Source organism: Manis javanica, chromosome 2, assembly GCF_040802235.1.
Source record: "Manis javanica isolate MJ-LG chromosome 2, MJ_LKY, whole genome shotgun sequence".
NCBI lineage: Eukaryota > Metazoa > Chordata > Mammalia > Pholidota > Manidae > Manis > Manis javanica.
In genome coordinates this window covers 214,768,533-214,785,767 of record NC_133157.1, presented here as the reverse complement: position 1 = coordinate 214,785,767, position 17,235 = coordinate 214,768,533, and the positions used below count along the sequence as shown (strand labels likewise).

The following is a 17,235-nucleotide window of genomic DNA, read 5'->3' as shown; positions in this document are numbered from 1 at the left end:
CCAGCATATAGTAAGAGCTCCATAAGCAATGATTATTTTTGCTATCATTCAGAATCTGGTAGACAGAGCCAAGACTGCCCAAAAGACTTCACTTTCAGAGTTCCACTGTGATCACATGACCTGCAGCAATCTCCTAATTACTCTCAGAATGCTAGAATCTTACATGATGTTCCTGCTTTCAAGGTTAGGTAACATGGGTGAGCTGATATGGTTAGTGGCTGATGCAAGGCTTTGGTCAGTTCTGGCTGGCTCCAAAGTTCAGCCTCTTAATCTGTCACTACCACTGGTCTTTTCTTAATTGCTGAACATGGGTTTTACTATATAGAAAGTTTGTGAAGGCAGAAATCATTTACAAATAAGCTTTGTCTTCTCAGACTGCTTAGTACAAAACCAGTACACAGATTTGAGAAAATATTAGTTCAATAAATGGATTAACAATGTTGCATTTTTTTGCAAAGCTTTGAACCACATTCCAGGCCTATGTAGGTATCTTTAAATGTTGATTCTGTCATTTGCTCTTTCTTCTGGTTTTACGCCATCTGTGCATTTGATTGAGAGCCGTCTGTATTTTATAGAGTGGAGGGACATTGTAATAGTCACCTTGTGCTTGGATTCTGAAAGCAAGTTGCTGAGTTTGAAACCTGGCTTCCCCAATTCTTCTTTGGTTACCTTGGGCCATGGGTTATTTTTTCTGTTAATAGGAAGAAACTAGGGTCTTCCTGAGAATAGTGTAACAGCTATAATCCACTCTATGTGGTATACACTTTGCTAACGTGTTCATGAGACCATAAGGAGAGACCTTGTCATATATTGTTAATATGAAGGCAGGATGAAAGTTACTTCTTTCTTTTGTTTAAATATTCTAATGACTTCATCAAACTGGGAAATAAAAGCTTAAGTTCTTCATAGTGAATTTATGTGGGCTTTCTCGTATCCCCATTTGGTTTGATGTGTTATAACCACACATATTTTACATCATCGGTCCCAGAATTTTTCCTCGGAGTGATAAAGGAACTCATCTGTTCATTGGTTCTGGAATCAGTTTTTTCCCCCTTTTCCTGCTTTCTGATACATTTCATTCTACATGAATCTACAACATGACGTGCAATTCCTCCGTACTCGTATTAGCAGGATCTTTTGGTATCTTGGGATGTAATTTGTCTGCATCTGGAAACTTGAATGAATATATAAAAGATGGGGCTCGCTCCTTAATTACCTTCTCACCTATTGTAACTTTCAGTTCCCTCTTAACTGCACTTGTTCTTGGCCTTTCAGTTTGAAAATCATGCACTTTGATATAAACAGGTGCCTAAGAGCTAAGCGGTTCTGGTTTGCTCTGCAGCCTTTAACAGCCACCTGCCACAGCCGTGGCTTACCTTTCCCTGCTTTGTACATGATTCCCTATCATTTAGAGCCGCTGATCAGAACGTAGTTCTTACTGGGTGGAGTTCCCTAGTCCATTCCTATCACAGAAGAAATTGGTGTTTCAATAATATTGTGACATGCAGCTCAATTCTGTTTCTGAAGATATTTAGAGAGGAAGCTGTCGGGTCCTTTCTACCAAATCATTTTGAAGTTCAGCAACTCAAACTTTTGGGAATATTTTCCTACATCTTCCTTGTCCCTCTGTTTCCAGTGTGAATATGACATGCAGCGTTAGTGGTGAGGCACAGAGGGGGATCTGTATAAATTACTGTCCAAACCTGAATACTTTGAAAAGTGGAAAGGCCACCATTACAATTACAGCAACACAACACACTGGGGCTCTTCAGGGCAAATGGAATGCAGGCAAACCCTAGGCATATACAGCAATATTATCAAGGTAGCCAAACTAGTTTTTGTACTAAAGAGAAATGTTAGTGCAGTAAACTAGAGATTCATAGCATACTAATTAAGATGGGTAGCTTAGAATCAGAAGTGACAGATATGGAGCATTTATCCTTTATTCAAATGTTATTGATGACTACTCTGTGCCAAGCTCTGTTCTAGATGCTAAGGTCACAGAAACCCTATCCCCCAAAAACCTCACCATCTCTCAGAGGACATTGGATGTGATACCTCTTTGTCTTTAGGTGATGAAAGGTGATGGGGGGGGGTCCAGACGTGGGGGAGTACAGATCTGAACCGGAGCTTGGTTCTGCTGATTTCCAAGTCCTGTTCTCACAGGTGTATCTTAGTTGCACATAGTAATGATGTAGAGAGATGACCCTGCCTGATCTTTTGTTCCTTGCCGTGGGGGCACTTTTGTTTTTTTTCAGTGTAATAAGTTTGGTGATTTACGAACATAAAATATTACACATTTGCTCAGGCTGTTTGGGGACTGAGTAATAATTTTGTCTCTCATTGTCAGGGTAGGGCGCAATCCTGTGTCTGCATTAGAGTCCAGCAGATGTGGGTTTGGAGGTGAGCTGTGTTCTATACTAACTCTGTACTCCATCTCTCTACTCCTCAGCTTCTCCATCTGCAAAATGGGGACAATAATTACTCCCTCATAATATTATCATGAAGATCCAGTGAGATGCTGCTCATAAAGCACGTAGCACACTGCCCAAGACAAAGACCTGATTTTGCCATAAACAAGTAGCCACTCTTGTCATTATTACACCTTTCCTGGTTACTTTGTCTTTCCTTGCCATCCAGGCATAGCTCTTTAGAGCTCACCAATCTGGGCTCCAAGATTTTCAGAGCTTGTTGGAATTATCAGATCCAAGCCTCCTGTTCTATAGATGGTGGAATTGCTCTGGATCACACAGCTAGCTAAATTATTAATCTGGGAGTCAAAAACAGGTATCCTGACTCCCAATCCAGCAATCATTCTTACCTCATCTTATTCCCAAAGGCTCCCAAAAGGACCTTTTATTGCTCAAAAGTTTAGACCCCAAGTGAAGCAGCACCTTCCTGACCAACACTGAACAAGGATGCAGTGGGTTTCATTGATTCCATAGCTAATCAAGCCACCAAATTCCGTGGACACTTGAATTTCATTAATCTGGACAGGACCTTGTCCAAGGCAAAGATACCAGGAGTAAAGCGTCTTTCACCTGCTCCTTGTAACCATCCATGAGTAAAAATGAGAATTCACGTATTGCCGCAGCAGAGACAGGAAGTTATACTCCACTTTGGCCATGAGATTATGATTTGTATTAATAGCATTGCATGCTGAGATGCCCTGACAGTTTCCCAGCCATTGCTTGCCGCTGCTTCCCCAACCTGCCACACTCTGGAGAAAGCATGCATAAAAACTCCTAATTATTTTCTATAGATTTTTATTCTTTTAGCAATTCCTAGAATAAAAAGATAGTACTGTGGGAAAAGTGGTTGCCATGGAAACTGACCACGGATAAACAGTCTCTTACAGCCTGGTGTGAGGCAAGAAGATAGGCACAATCCACAGAGCCCAGGAACAGGTAGATCTCGGTGGGTCATGGCGCTCTCCCAGCTCTATCTGCATGGCTGTTTGGACCAGGAGCACTGTACGTTTGCCTGTTTTAAGTGACCTTGACAGTATGAGGGGAGGGTGTTGTGACATAGCTCCAAGTGTGTCTGACACAAGGCAAAGCAGCCCACTGGATCCATAGACACTGCAGAGCTTCAAAGAAACATTTTTCATTGACTTTCTAAAGGTTTGCCCTGGGCTGGAAGCAAAGCTACGTGGATTGTTAGCTCAGGTGTACTCCTGCCTGCCTAGCCGAGGGCTGTTGGAAGGTGGCGGATATGATGCTTGCCTTAATTTACCAGCTTTGTTTCTTACAGCTTAGCACAGCAGTTAAATACATAAACTTGGGTTCACCCCTACTGTGTTCAAATCCTTGTTTCTACCTCTTACAAGACAGATAATTTTAGGCAATTCTTTAGCTCCTCTAATCTTCAGTGCTGTCATCTGCAAAATCATGATGATAATGATGATGACCATGATAACCCTTTCCAAGCACATTTTCATACAATTTAAGACTGTGTACCATTTGGTCCACAGTGTCCGGCATGTTTGTTTAGGCTCATTAAAAGTTAGTCATTGCAATTGCTTATAAATTAAGTGATTTTTGGCAAGAGAGAAGACATTATGTTTCCTGTAAAAACTATTATTTTTAGATCAATCTTACTTTGTAGTAGCTGAGTGGTTTAAGTATGCTTAAAACTCACAGCCCACCCTGCAAGATGGATATTAATTTAATATTAGTTTTACATATATTAGTGTTAGTTACTAGAATATCAGTGATATACATGCATATATAATATGTAATATGTAATATTAATATTGTATGTTACACATATGTAACACTATGTATATGTATATAATATGTATATGTGTGTGTGTGTATATATATATATATTTATATTTATAACCCAAGTCTCAGAAGCATTATAAAATATGCATTCAAATGAGCGCTTTTTGTAAAGTACATTGTAAAATTGTAACGTGTCATCATTCTTATGTTGCGAGTGCCCTCTGTCCAGGTGCTCAGTAACTAAACGCAAAAAGAAGTGCTGAGTTAAACTTGAAAAAAGTCTAATGGGAATTCACTCCCTGCCTCAAGTTTCCGCAAAGAGAGCCGAGTAGAGAAATGGTTAGTCATGTGTCTCTTGGCACAAACTCACGGTATCCGATACCCTTTCCTCTCCCTTGCTTCTCCGATATCCTTTTCAGCTCCTTTGTGACACATACTTATGCTGTATGGATGTTGTGTTCCCCACTCAAATGTTCTTTCCCTTTCCCATGACTGTCATGCTGTCCTCACAGCCTGAAGTGTCCCTCCTTTCTCCTTCCTGTCATCACCCCACTTCCCTTATCTTCTTGCCCAGACTGTAGTGATCCTGTACACCACACTTAACATCAACTCCCTGCATGGTCTCCTCATGATCAACATCTCATAAACATCTGTGGTGGTAACCCTGTATCACACGCACATAGCGTCTGTTTTGCACACTACGCTATATTAATAATGTGTGAGGGTTAGCAAGGCCTTCAATACTCCTAACTTCCCACAGGGCTGGCGTAGCATCTGTGTTATCTTGTATTCCCAGAGGGAAGCACAGCGTCCGGAACAAGGGCATGTTCTATGCTTGTCTCTTGAGTTGAATAGACTCCAACCAATAGAAGATGTTTTTAGGGTCTAAACCTCCCTATAAAAATTCCCTGTCTACCGGAAAATACACCAGAACTCGGGCTCTTATTAGGGGGTTTAAAACCAAATGGCCTGAGTCTGTTTTGGCCTTTTCACTTATTAACTCTATGATTTCGAGCCAGTCCTTCTGTAACTCAAGTATTTATTAATACTTTTTTTTTCTTTTCTCCTCTCTCTTCCTTTCAACAGCATCCTGTGTGTTAGGATCTATACTAGATGCCAGACAAAAGATCTATGCTAGCACAGGATCTATACCAGGAACATACAAATTCCCCATTCTCAACATTTAGATGAACCTAAGTTTGGAATAGTACAAGGCTTAATAAGGTCATAAAAGTAGAAGCCAGTTATGTCAGGTAGAAGCCAGTGAGGTGAGGTAAGGCTCACAAAAAATGGAAGCAGTAATACCATTTGTAAGAACTTTATGGATTTTAATTCCTCATACTACTTGCAGTGCTGCTATCAGAGGTGAGTAGAGTGTGTTTGTATGAGGAACAGAGAGTCCCAGTGCACAAACAGCTGCTTCTATGTAGTAAAGTAGGTTATAAGCAACTGCAACTGTGAGAATCCCCTTCGTAACCATTCATTTGCCAGCCTGCTTTCTGAGTTTATGAATATCTACAGCCAGGCCTTGAAAAGCAAGTCCATAGAACAGATAAATTTGATGAAGAGGCCAAGGAAAAGGACAAATTGGCTGCTCAATAGCTGTTCAGGGAGGATAATACAATGGCTCGAAGGTCTAGCCAATCAAGCATGGGAATGAATGGACTTTAAATGAGAGCGCAGATGCTAGCATCTCCAGCCCAACGCTGGGGTCCGAGCCTCTCTTGCATGGTATCTGTGCCACGGTGCTTGGTTGTGAGTATGGGGTGTTGCCGAGAGTAGCACAGGGACTGAGTGAACCATGCATGAGACAGAAATAAGATGTTAGGAGGTGCTAAAAATGACTCTCATAGCTTTGCCAGGAGTCATATTCACGAACATTTGCTGATGTGTACTCTGAGCCAGCATTGTATAGGTCCTCTCCCAAATGTGTATCTTAATGTTCATTGCAGACATGGGTCAAAGAACATGTTATATCTAATATGTAAAGGAAAACAACAGTCGATAAGAGATTCAATTACATACTTGAGGAAATACAACTATTAAGAAGCGAAATTAAGACAGGTCTCTTGTTTCTAAGTCCAGTACATTATCTTCCATCTGCAGATACAGACAAGTATGGTAGTTTATACCATTTGGATTGCTTTGGGGGGAGCTCATGCTATAATTTGTAGCCTCTCATTGATATCCATAAAGGCGGACTAACTTTTTTGCAGTTGCATAAATGTTTACATTTTGGAGCATGTTCATTTCTATAAGTTGCTCTGGAGAGAGTGATGGACTAATCATGGAAATACAAGAAGGGCTTCTGGGGATCCAGAGCAAAACTCATTCTTTATTAAATTTATTTGCATTAATTTAAATAATCACACATGGCTATTAATGTGTTATTTGGGGTGATTTTAATCCATGATATCATCATGACAACATGTTCCACAGTAGAGAGCTCCACGTCTTTGCCTGGGGTAAGCTGATGACAGTGCCTGTCTACCTGTCTAGAGCAGGTGGTGCTGTGGCTTGTGTGGGCCATGAATGACTGGAGAGAGTCTAGTTTCCCCCTCTAGAGCCCTTGGGAGGTTCTGGGACAGAGTAGGAGTAGCTTGGGCTGCGCCCCTTCTCCTGGAGGAGCAAGAAAGTAGGGAGAGGCAGGGAGGAGAGGGGGAGACACAGAAGAGAACAATGCGATTCTAGAATGTAGGCCTGGAAGAGATCTCAGAGCTCCTCTGGGGTACCCCTTCTATATCGCTTAGTTAAGACTCCACAGGAAAGCAGAACACCAAGGAAAGATCTAATGTTTCAATGATACCCAGACTTCCGTCTTACTAGGTTAGAGTATATATTTGAAACTAAATGTATTCACATCTGCTCGTCTACCTGACAAATCAGCATATGACAAGTTCTCCATCTCCTGACCACCCAACCACCTGTTTTTAGCGTGCATTTAGGCACCATCTTATTCACAGAATAACTGTGTTGAAAAGTACCTAAGAGGTCATCTGAAACAACTTCCCACCCGGTCTAGGAATTGCCTTGACCTGCTCTGAGAGGCCATCTTGTGTGGCTCAGCACCTCTAGGGAACCTAGAACAATTAGGAGCAGGCCAAACCATGCTATGTTAGGTCTGGCTGAGAAAAGAATTATTCTTCCTCTGGAGGTGAAAGGGGTCTTGTCCTGTGTCCAGCTGCCAGCACCGGAGGTATCAGGGTCCAGTCTCAGACTGGTCTTATGTCAGTTGGCCTTGAGTAAGAGGTTTTGGGTGGGATGGGATTCTAGGATGGCAGAGATCAACTGCATTCAAGATAGTATAAAGGGAAGCAGCATAAGTTAACTAAATAACCTGGGGCAAGTTACACTCTTTGGATCTGATTTTCCTTAACTCACAGGGGTTGTGAGGATGAAGTGATGTAAAATTATATAAACCTCCTAGTCCCTGTCTAGCATATGGGCTTATCTGGAGATCCTGTAAGAATCTCCAGAAACAATATGGGCTCCAGAGTTGAGAAATGAAAGGGCCAGACTTGACTATGGCCAAAAAGTCTGGCTCAGAGCAGTAGGGTGGGAGGGCGAAAGCTAAGGGAAGACACCTTAGATGACTTCAAACATTCTGTCTCTCTACCACAAAAGGTCCTCATCAGGACCCTGCCAAGGTCACATTTTGTCACGTCAGTAGAATGTGCTGATCCCATTGTCATAAAGCCATCCACATTGGTAAATAATCAATGCAGTGGGAAAGCAAAAATCTCAGAACATGGCATTATTAGGGGGAGAGATCATTCAATGAGATCTTTGAAGTCAAACGTGTTCCTATCATTAAAATGTTTGTTCCATGAGCTTGGGACCTTATTTGTTTCCTATTATATCCCCAGTGATTAGAACAATGCCTGGTGCATATAGTAAGCACTGAAAATAAAGTTTAAACCAATGAATGAATCACTCGATGAGCAGCTCAATCTTTGGTAGAGCTGATGTTGAGGATATAGCTCAGTAAATTATGTCCCACCTTCTCTCTGAGATTCCAAGAGAGAAACTTCCCCTCTGGCTGAGGACCAGAAATGACTTTGCCTCTCCAGAGCAACAGCTGGTTTTTAGATTATCTTGCAGACAATGAGAATCATAGTCTTTTCTTTGCACTGACTACTCTGTGACTTAAAATAAAATGTACAGCCCGTCACTAACAAAGTACCATTTAGCTTTTGTTTTGATTCTCATTTTCTTTTTTCTTGTATGATCAGTTTCAGCTGTGGCTGATTTCCTAATTTCGTGTGTGTGTGTGTGTGTGTGTGTGTGTGTGTGTGTGTGTGTGTGTGTGTGTGTTTACTCTTATATTACATGTCCAATCTGTCCATATTCTAAATAAAGTTGTATCCATTGCATATTCTCTCACTTAAAACTACCATGTTCTTGTAGAATGGCTGTGATGCTTTCTCTATAGAATGGAGTTTTAGCTAACAAATGGAAATATTCAATTCCTCGGTGCCTTTGTATTTGTTTTTTTTCCCTCCAGGACTGGAGTTTCCAAGCTGAACTTTTGAATTAAGACACCTTTTAATGTTTATCTTTTATACCTAGACATGCCCTTAAGAGCTATAAAACCAAGCCCAGATAATAGCCCCTCAAATATATGAGTGTCCTCTTGACTAGAATTTGCCAAGTAAAACAAAGAACACAGTTAAATTTATATTTCAGATAACAGATAACTTCTATAAATATATACTACAATTATTTCTTGTTTTATTAAGTGCATGTGCTGTAATTATATTTGCTAAATCTAGCAACTGTATTCTTTATAGGACCCCAAACCCAGTTGTGGTAAGGAGTTGGGTCTCTAAGAGCCCCAGTAACCAGTAAGCTAAGCAGTCCATACTTAGTGTTGATTTGATTCTGCCAAGAGAGATTCAAGGTTCTTTCCACATACTCTTTGGAACTCTCTACCCTAGAAAAAAATAGTGTGTGTGAGTCCTGGTCCCTGAAGACCAATAGGGTTATCACTTAAGAAGCAGACATGTACTGCTTTGAGTTGGGAGAGCTAACTTTCTTCAGTTTGGTTTGAAGTAACCTCTCTAGGAATTATTTGTGGTGGTTCCTTAAAATTCTGTGTTCACTGAAACAACAAAAGCGTGCTCTTCATGCCCAACTCCACTTCTGATTGGCTGGTCTGCCATCTCATTCGTGTATTTGTCAGACTTGACTATGTCCCAGGCCTGTTCCAAAAATGTGCCTGATTCCCGTGGGTCAGTGAGACAACCTGGAGGCTGACATCAGCAAGGATGGAACACGAAGCCCCATACCCTCCTTCCTCCACAGAGATACAGATTCAACAACACATGGACCAGTTCCCTTTATGAGATACCCAGGAACCAGTTAGGAGGATCCTGCCCCTCAACTGAGCTTGAAACCAGCTGCTCTGAAGATGGTAGGGAAATTTGTGGCACCCCCTTCATCACATTCCTTCTGCTGTTACAGTGCCATGAAATCAGGAGGAAATTGCCAGCTCCTGGCTTCTCTGTGAGGAGGCTAAGAGAAGATTGGACCATACATTTAAAATTCTGAATGTCTTGGAGGCCTGCAAAGGCCCTGAGGCAGGAATACAAAAATATGTTATGGTTGCATCTAAGGCAGCTTTGCAGAAAGCTCAAGTCACTTTGAAGGCAAAGAAGGTAGAGAGACTATTTCAGCAGTTTATCATTCACCAAGTGTACCATATATTCTGCACTCTGTGTCTTTGCTCATGCTGTTCCCTCTGTCAGAAATCAGTTTCCCTCTTTTCTGTCTCACTGATTACTGAAAGGACCAGGTTAAAAGTAAATACCTTTCATATCTGATGACCTAAAGCACCATTGAGTGGTTCCCCTTTCCCTATAACCTTGGGTATTTTTCACAGCTGTATTTGTTGTGTTTCTTTCCATAATATATAGTATTAACATATTGTATTTGTTTCTTTCATAAAGTTTCAACTTTTTCCAAACTGTCAGTTACCAAGATTGAAAACAGTCTTCCCAGCTGCAACTCAGAACACCAGCCAGCTCACCCCCAGCCCCCAGAATGTCAGACAGGCACATAGAACACAGGTTTGATATCTTCATCTCATCTTGTACTGAGTAAATCATCTCCCATTTTATAAAAGCCAAGAATCTGCAAATTAATTTATGTTACAAAAGGGGTGAGAAACCAACCAGAGGGCAGAATTCATGGGATAATAAAATACTTTCCTCTTTCTCCTTCCTCCTTTGTGTCCTTGGGAAGTGGTCTTCTAAGAGGTAAGACGTCTGGAAAAGCATAATTAAGGATCTGGGTGCTTGCTGCGTATGAACATCTCCAGCAGTGGAGTGGAAATAGAATCCAGAGTGGAGCCCCAAGAGCAGGAGGAAGAAAACTGAGAGGGAATTAAAGGAGCACTGTGCCTTTAATACAGATGGACAGGTGATTAATACGGGAAAGCAGAGGAGTTTATGGGCAGAACCTAATGCACGAATGGCTCATCTTGGCTGTGTGCGTCCAGTCTAATTTTTTAGGAACCTAAGAAAAAAGAATGCCTTGGAGGTAATGCAGAGGCAGTGGAAGAGAAGCCATCCCTCCAAAGAATTTTGATGTGTTGTATGAAATTATAGGATGAAAATTGTTTTAGTCAGAAAAGCACAGGCTTTTAAGCAAGAATAGCAAAATCAAATGAGTGAAGTGGTCCAGGTGGGGTTGTAGTGACCTGGATCAGGCACAGCCTATCTCCCGGAGGCAGCTGCTTATTCGGACCCAGAAGGATGTTGCCTAGCAGGAATCTGGCCCACTGTTGCCAGACTATTTATTTGTGTGTTTTGATTGCTCTTCACTTTCTCTCTGAAACTCTGATTTGTTTTGTTTTGCTTGAAGGAATTAGCTGTCCCTTTAAATCATGTCAGTGAACTCAAATTAGTAAAAATGCTGCTGAAGGAAACTCTTTGGCAGTATCTTCTAGTGTTGAACATACCCACCCTTATAACTCAGAATTTCTGATATTTCCAATATGCCCACAACAAATGTACATGTGTTCAACAAATGACATACTGAAATGCATGAAAATGTTAATGAAAGCAATACCTATTATGGTCAAAAATTATGATCATCAAAAGTTAAGTATCCATCAACAGTATAAGAGATAAATAAGTAGTTGATTAGATAATAAATATGCTACAAAACATACATAGGTTGTGTAGTAAATTATGGGCTGTGCTATTGTACAATGTGCAAAGTAATACATGAAGAGCACAAATGAATCTCACACACTGTCAAACATAAAAAGACATAATGTATATACTAAAATAATTCAGTTCAGAGATAATATCTTCAATACAAAACCACAAAACTAATCAATGGTAAGAGAAGTAAAGACAGTGAGAAGGTGTTAGTGACAGGAGGGTACCTGAATGGGGCTTCTTGGGTGCTCATAATAATTGTGGTAGTGGTTGCACAGGCATATTCACTTTGTGATGATTTATTGAGCTGTACACTTATCATATAAGTGATTTTCTATGAATCTTATATTTCAAACAAAAATTAAAAAGGCATGTAGAAGGACATCAATATTGATGAGGAAAAAATGGATAAAATAAAAATCATACCTTTCTATGAATCTATCAGAAGTGCTGGATGCAAAGAAGCTCTGTTGAACTGAATTCCAGAGAGTGGAGAGCCTAGACTTTCCCATACCCAGGGACGAGTGTCTTGTCTATGTGCAGTTGGGTAGAGGTATGGTCCACACATAGTCTAGTTTGCAGTGGCAAGGAAAAACACACAAGCTTTTGATGACAGCAGATTGGGAGGATAGATCTGTGTCTGGATACAAAAATAAGCCATTCATCCCTACAATCTCTTCTCACCCCACCTTCCTGAAATTTTCCCAAGAAAGTAGCAATGATAGATGGGCTAGAAAGCAAAGAAAGTTCACCCTTTCTCACACATCTCACAGTACTTAGGTTTGGGAGCCTGTTGAAATAGAAATGAAAAGTGAACCAAAGCTATCTGAAAAGGTGGGCCAATATTCTTCCAGTAACAAATATGACAAGAACAAGGAGCTCAGCTTCAAGGAAACAGCAGAGTGTGGCATTTATAGTTGGGTTTACCAGAAGTGAACTCATGCTAGTTTAAGTTATAACCCAGGGCCACCTCAACTAGACCCTTGGAATAAATTAAATAACTAGCTTCTCAACCAATTTTGAAGCAGAGGGTAAAGGTCGATATCTCAGGAAAAGAACAAAACAAAACAAAACAAAAATTATACTTCACTCTCCAAAGTCTTTTGCACATGAAGTACTTAATTCACTTAAACAATTATCGTATATGGGAAGAAGCAGGAAAACAGAATCAGTTATTAAGAGAAAAAAGTCATTAGCAGCAGAAGATTGGTTGCTTTAAAGCTGTTGCCTACTAAATTAGATATATCAGAAAGTTTTCAGGATTAACGAGCAGGTAGGTGAACTTTTGATGACAATGGAAACTAGTGATATAAGGTGGAGTCTGGAGGACCCTAAACGGAAAACATTAATAGTGGGATTAGCCGAGGAGTACTTGAAGACATCTGTTACAGATATATAAAAAACTATACAGAAAGGATGGACGTGACTGGTGGAGTAAAGCAGGAATTTCAGGCTAGAAAAATGAAACTACATAAAGGAAACCTGGTGGAAATTCTAGGATTAAAAGATGCTGTGAAAATAAAAACAAATCATTGGATGAAGTTAATGGCAGAAAATGTTCAGTGAGCTTGAGCACAAACAATAAAAATTTTAAGCATTGAAGCCCACAGAGAAAAAAGACTGAAGAACATGAACTCAGTGGCCTTTAGGACAATAGCAAATAGTTTGCATAGTAGATGAAGTCACAGAAAGAGAGCATGAGGGGAAGACAAAGAAAATAATTGAAGAAATAATGGCTGATTTCCCCCAAAATAGATAAAAATAGACTAAAAATCCATGATTTCAGTGAACCTTAAAAGATGAAAGTAAAAAAACCCTAGACATATGATAATTAAACTACCATCAAAGAAAAAGAGAAAATCTTAAAAGCAAAAGAATTAAAAAGTCCCATAAAGGGGAGCAAAGTTAAGGAAGAAACAACTGTGTTCTCATCGGAAATAATGCAAGAAAGAAAAGCAAAAGAATAAAACTAGATGAAACAAACCAACAACAAATAGCAGGAAGTCAGATTTAAACCCAACCACATCAATAATTACATTACATATAAATGGCCTAAACATGCCAATTAAAAAACACACTGTCAAACTTACATTTTCTTTTTAAAGCAAGACTCAACTATATGCTACTTAAGAGACATATTTTAAATATAAATATCAGTGTGCAAGTAAACAATAAAGAAAAGGTGTAGTATACAAACACTAAGTGTAAGGCAGCTAGTATGGCTGTATTAATATTAACAGAATAGATTTCAAGAAAAGTCATATTAATGGATAAACAGAGATATTTTATATTTCCCAAATGGTGAATTCATCAAGAAGATATAACAATCCTAAATGTGTATCCATGTAATAACAGAAATTCAAAATATATGGAGAAAATGTATAGAACTAAAGGGATAATAGACAATACATAAAATATTTGAATAATACCATCAACCACAACTAAACAAAAATATGTAGAAAATAAAATAAATGAAACAAAGTATAAAATAAAATAAAGAACAAAAATATGTAAAGAAATTCCAAATACTTGAACATGAAAAAGAATTCTTCAAAGTAATTTATGCATCAAAAAGAAACCAAATGGATATTTTAAAATATTTAAGCTAAATTATAATGGAAACAGGCATATCAAAATTTGGCTCATAAAGATAAAACATTGAATAGATGGACATTTATAGCTATTATACTGTTTATATTAGAAAATTTTAAAAAAGGATTGAAATGAATGATTAAACTTTTACAAGCTAGTAAAATGAGCAGAAAATTAAAGTCTAAGCTAAGTAGAAGAAAAGGAATAATAGAGATAAAAGTTGAAATCAATGAAATAGGAAACATAAAAATAAAGGAAATTAAGACAAAATACTGTACTTTGAGATCACTAAACTAGTTATACCTAGCAAGTCTGATCACAAAGTAACAATACAAGGAATGGAAGAAAGGTCATATTCATAAATTCTATAGATAGTAGAAGTATATAATAAGATATACAGAATTTTATGTCAACACTTTTAACAATTTAGATAATTTAGACAAAGTAGTTGAAGGACACAAATTATCAAAATTAGCACAAGAGAAATAGAAAATATATATTGTTCTATATTGTAAAGAAACTTTTAAAGGCTTATCACAAAGAAAAATGCACTGTTCCCAGTGAATTTTATCAGTGGTGAATTCTATGAAACAAAGAAACAATAGCAAAAACACACAAACTCTTTCAGAAAATAAATGAAGAAACTTTCCAACTCATTGTATGGGGCCAGAATCACCATGACACCAAAACTTAGCAATGACAGTCTACACACAAAAAAAACACCATTAATATAATGCACAACATTTTAATGAAACACTAGCAAATAATACTAATAATATATAAAAGAAATAATGACTCATCAGGCATGCAGGTTGGTTTAACAATCACATATCAATGCAATTTTAGAAATAATTGCATCAATCAATGTATTGATTCTAAAAAGACATTCTAAAAATAAAAGGCAATGTATGTGACTGTCTTAGCAGGTGAACAAAAACTACTTGACAAAATTCAACACCTTCAGAAACCTAAGAGTAGATAGTAATTCTAGCTATCTGACAAAAAAGAATATTAAATACAACCTAGCCAAATTAAGACTTACTTGTAAAATATTTTAAAAATTCTTCAAAGATCGGGAACAAAGCAAAGTGTTCAATTTTACAACTTGTGTATTGGATGTCTTAGCACTGCAATAAGGCAAGAAAATGATATAAAACATACACATTTTGGAACAGAAGTAGAAAACTTTTTTTTTTTGCAAAGAACATGATTATATACATAAAAAGCTCTGAGAAATGTACTAAAACAAAATAAACTACAGTAGTTAATATGTAACTTCAGAAAATTCAGGATAAAAGGTCAATATGCAAAACTCACTTGTGTTTCTGTATCTTAGCAATAAATTATTGAGAATTAAGAATTTTAAGTTAATATTTACATTAACATAAAAACAAAATATTTATGAGAAATTTTAACACAATGTGAACAAGACTTCTACCTGAAAATTTAAAATCATTGTTAAGACAAGTTTGAATTAGTAAATGGAGTAAGTAGCAAATAAATTGAAAAATATACCATGTTCTTGGATTAGAAAACTCAAATTTTTAAGATGTCATTGCCTCCCAATTAGGTATCTGTAGTCAATGATACCAATTAAATTTGGAGAAGGAATTTTGTGGTAAAAATTAAGCATTGTCTTAAATTTATATGGAAACTTAAAGGTCCTGGCATAATTAAAACAGTCTTTTCCCTCACCCCTGACCCTAAAAAATCAGTAAGACTTTTATTGCAATTTTAAAATACCACAAATAAGTCTAAGTAATCATTGGGCATCTTGCTGTTTCTCTAGCTGCACAACTTTAGATCTTATTCATATCAGCCTGCTGAACTGTTACTGTTTCAGAAACATAGATTCCATCCAAAAATTTTCTGATATCCTTACGTTTAACTGTTCTGGCTTGCTGAATCAAAACAGCCAAATTTGATAGAAGTTCAGTGTTATTCCCTTCGAGGATCAGCTCATCTTTCTGGGTTTGATATACTGAACAAGCCAACACCTCATCTGAACCCTGAGGATATATTTTCGCCCAAGAAATTTGGATTTCAATAAGGGAGTCATTTTCCTGAATAACGATGTTGGTGGAGAAGTGAACATACACAGACCTCATCTTGTAACTGGAAGTGCAGTGTCACACCCTTAATCATGTTCTGCGCAGGATTACAGATAGTTGCAAAGGGTAGCCAATTCCTTTCTTTTTTAAAAAAATTTTTTATTAAGGTATGATTGATATACACTCTTATGAAGGTTTCACATGAAAAAACAATGTGGTTACTACATTCACCCACATTATCAAGTCCCCACCCATAGCCCAATGCAGTCACTGTCCATCAGTGCAGCAAGTTGCTGGAGATCCACTATGTCCATTCTCTATGATACACTGTTCTCCCCGTGCCCCCCACACCATGTGTACTAAACATAACACCCCTCAGTCCCCTTATCCCTACCTCCCCACCCACCCTACCACACCCCTCCCCTTTGGTAACCACTAGTTCATTCTTGGAGTCTTGGAGTCTGAGTAGCGAATTCCTTTCTATTTCTCCTTTTGTCAACCTAGAGCCTCTTCTTTTTCTTTCCAAGGAGAATGAGCTCTACATTGATGTGACTGGAGTCCATCCGCAGGGTTCCTCTGGGGTCCTTCTCCGTACCCGTACTTCTTTTCAGAGTGATCCCTTCAGGCATTTTCTGGAATGTCAACAGTCTGGTGCTGAGAATGGTCTTCATCTGGCAGTAGATGAGGGAAGAAAGTGCTAAAACAGTCTTGAGAAAGAGAATTGTTGGAAGATTTGTTTTAAAGATGCAGTAGTTAAGGCAGTGTGGTGCTGGTCTGTGGATAGACAAATAAATGGATGGAATAGAATAGAAAGTCATAGAAGCATTGTATAGAAATAATAGAAAGTAAACAAGCATTGATGCAATTAATTTCTGAAGAAATTATAAATTCCAAGTACAATGGGGAAAGGAAATGTCATTCCAAAATAAAGTGGTAGAACAACTCTACTCACTACATAAAGTAACTGATTCAAGATGGATCATTTTCTTAATTATAAAGCTGAAATCATAAAGTTTCTGGAAAGAAACAACAGAATATCCTCACAGAAGTGGCATGAGCAAAGAGATAACACACAAGAAGCACTAATCATAAATGGAAAGAAGATAAATTACATGTCATCAAAATTAAAGACTTTTATTCATCAAACAACTCTTAAGAAATAAAGGCCGACTTGGAGAAAAATTCACAATGCATATATCT

The 17,235-nt window shown here is 38.3% G+C and overlaps 1 pseudogene; it reads right to left on the bottom strand.

Moving 5' to 3' along the window:
* Positions 1-15,684: 15,684 nt before the first annotated feature.
* LOC108403958 (large ribosomal subunit protein uL6-like) lies at positions 15,685-16,892 on the bottom strand (annotated as a pseudogene).
* Positions 16,893-17,235: the final 343 nt, after the last annotated feature.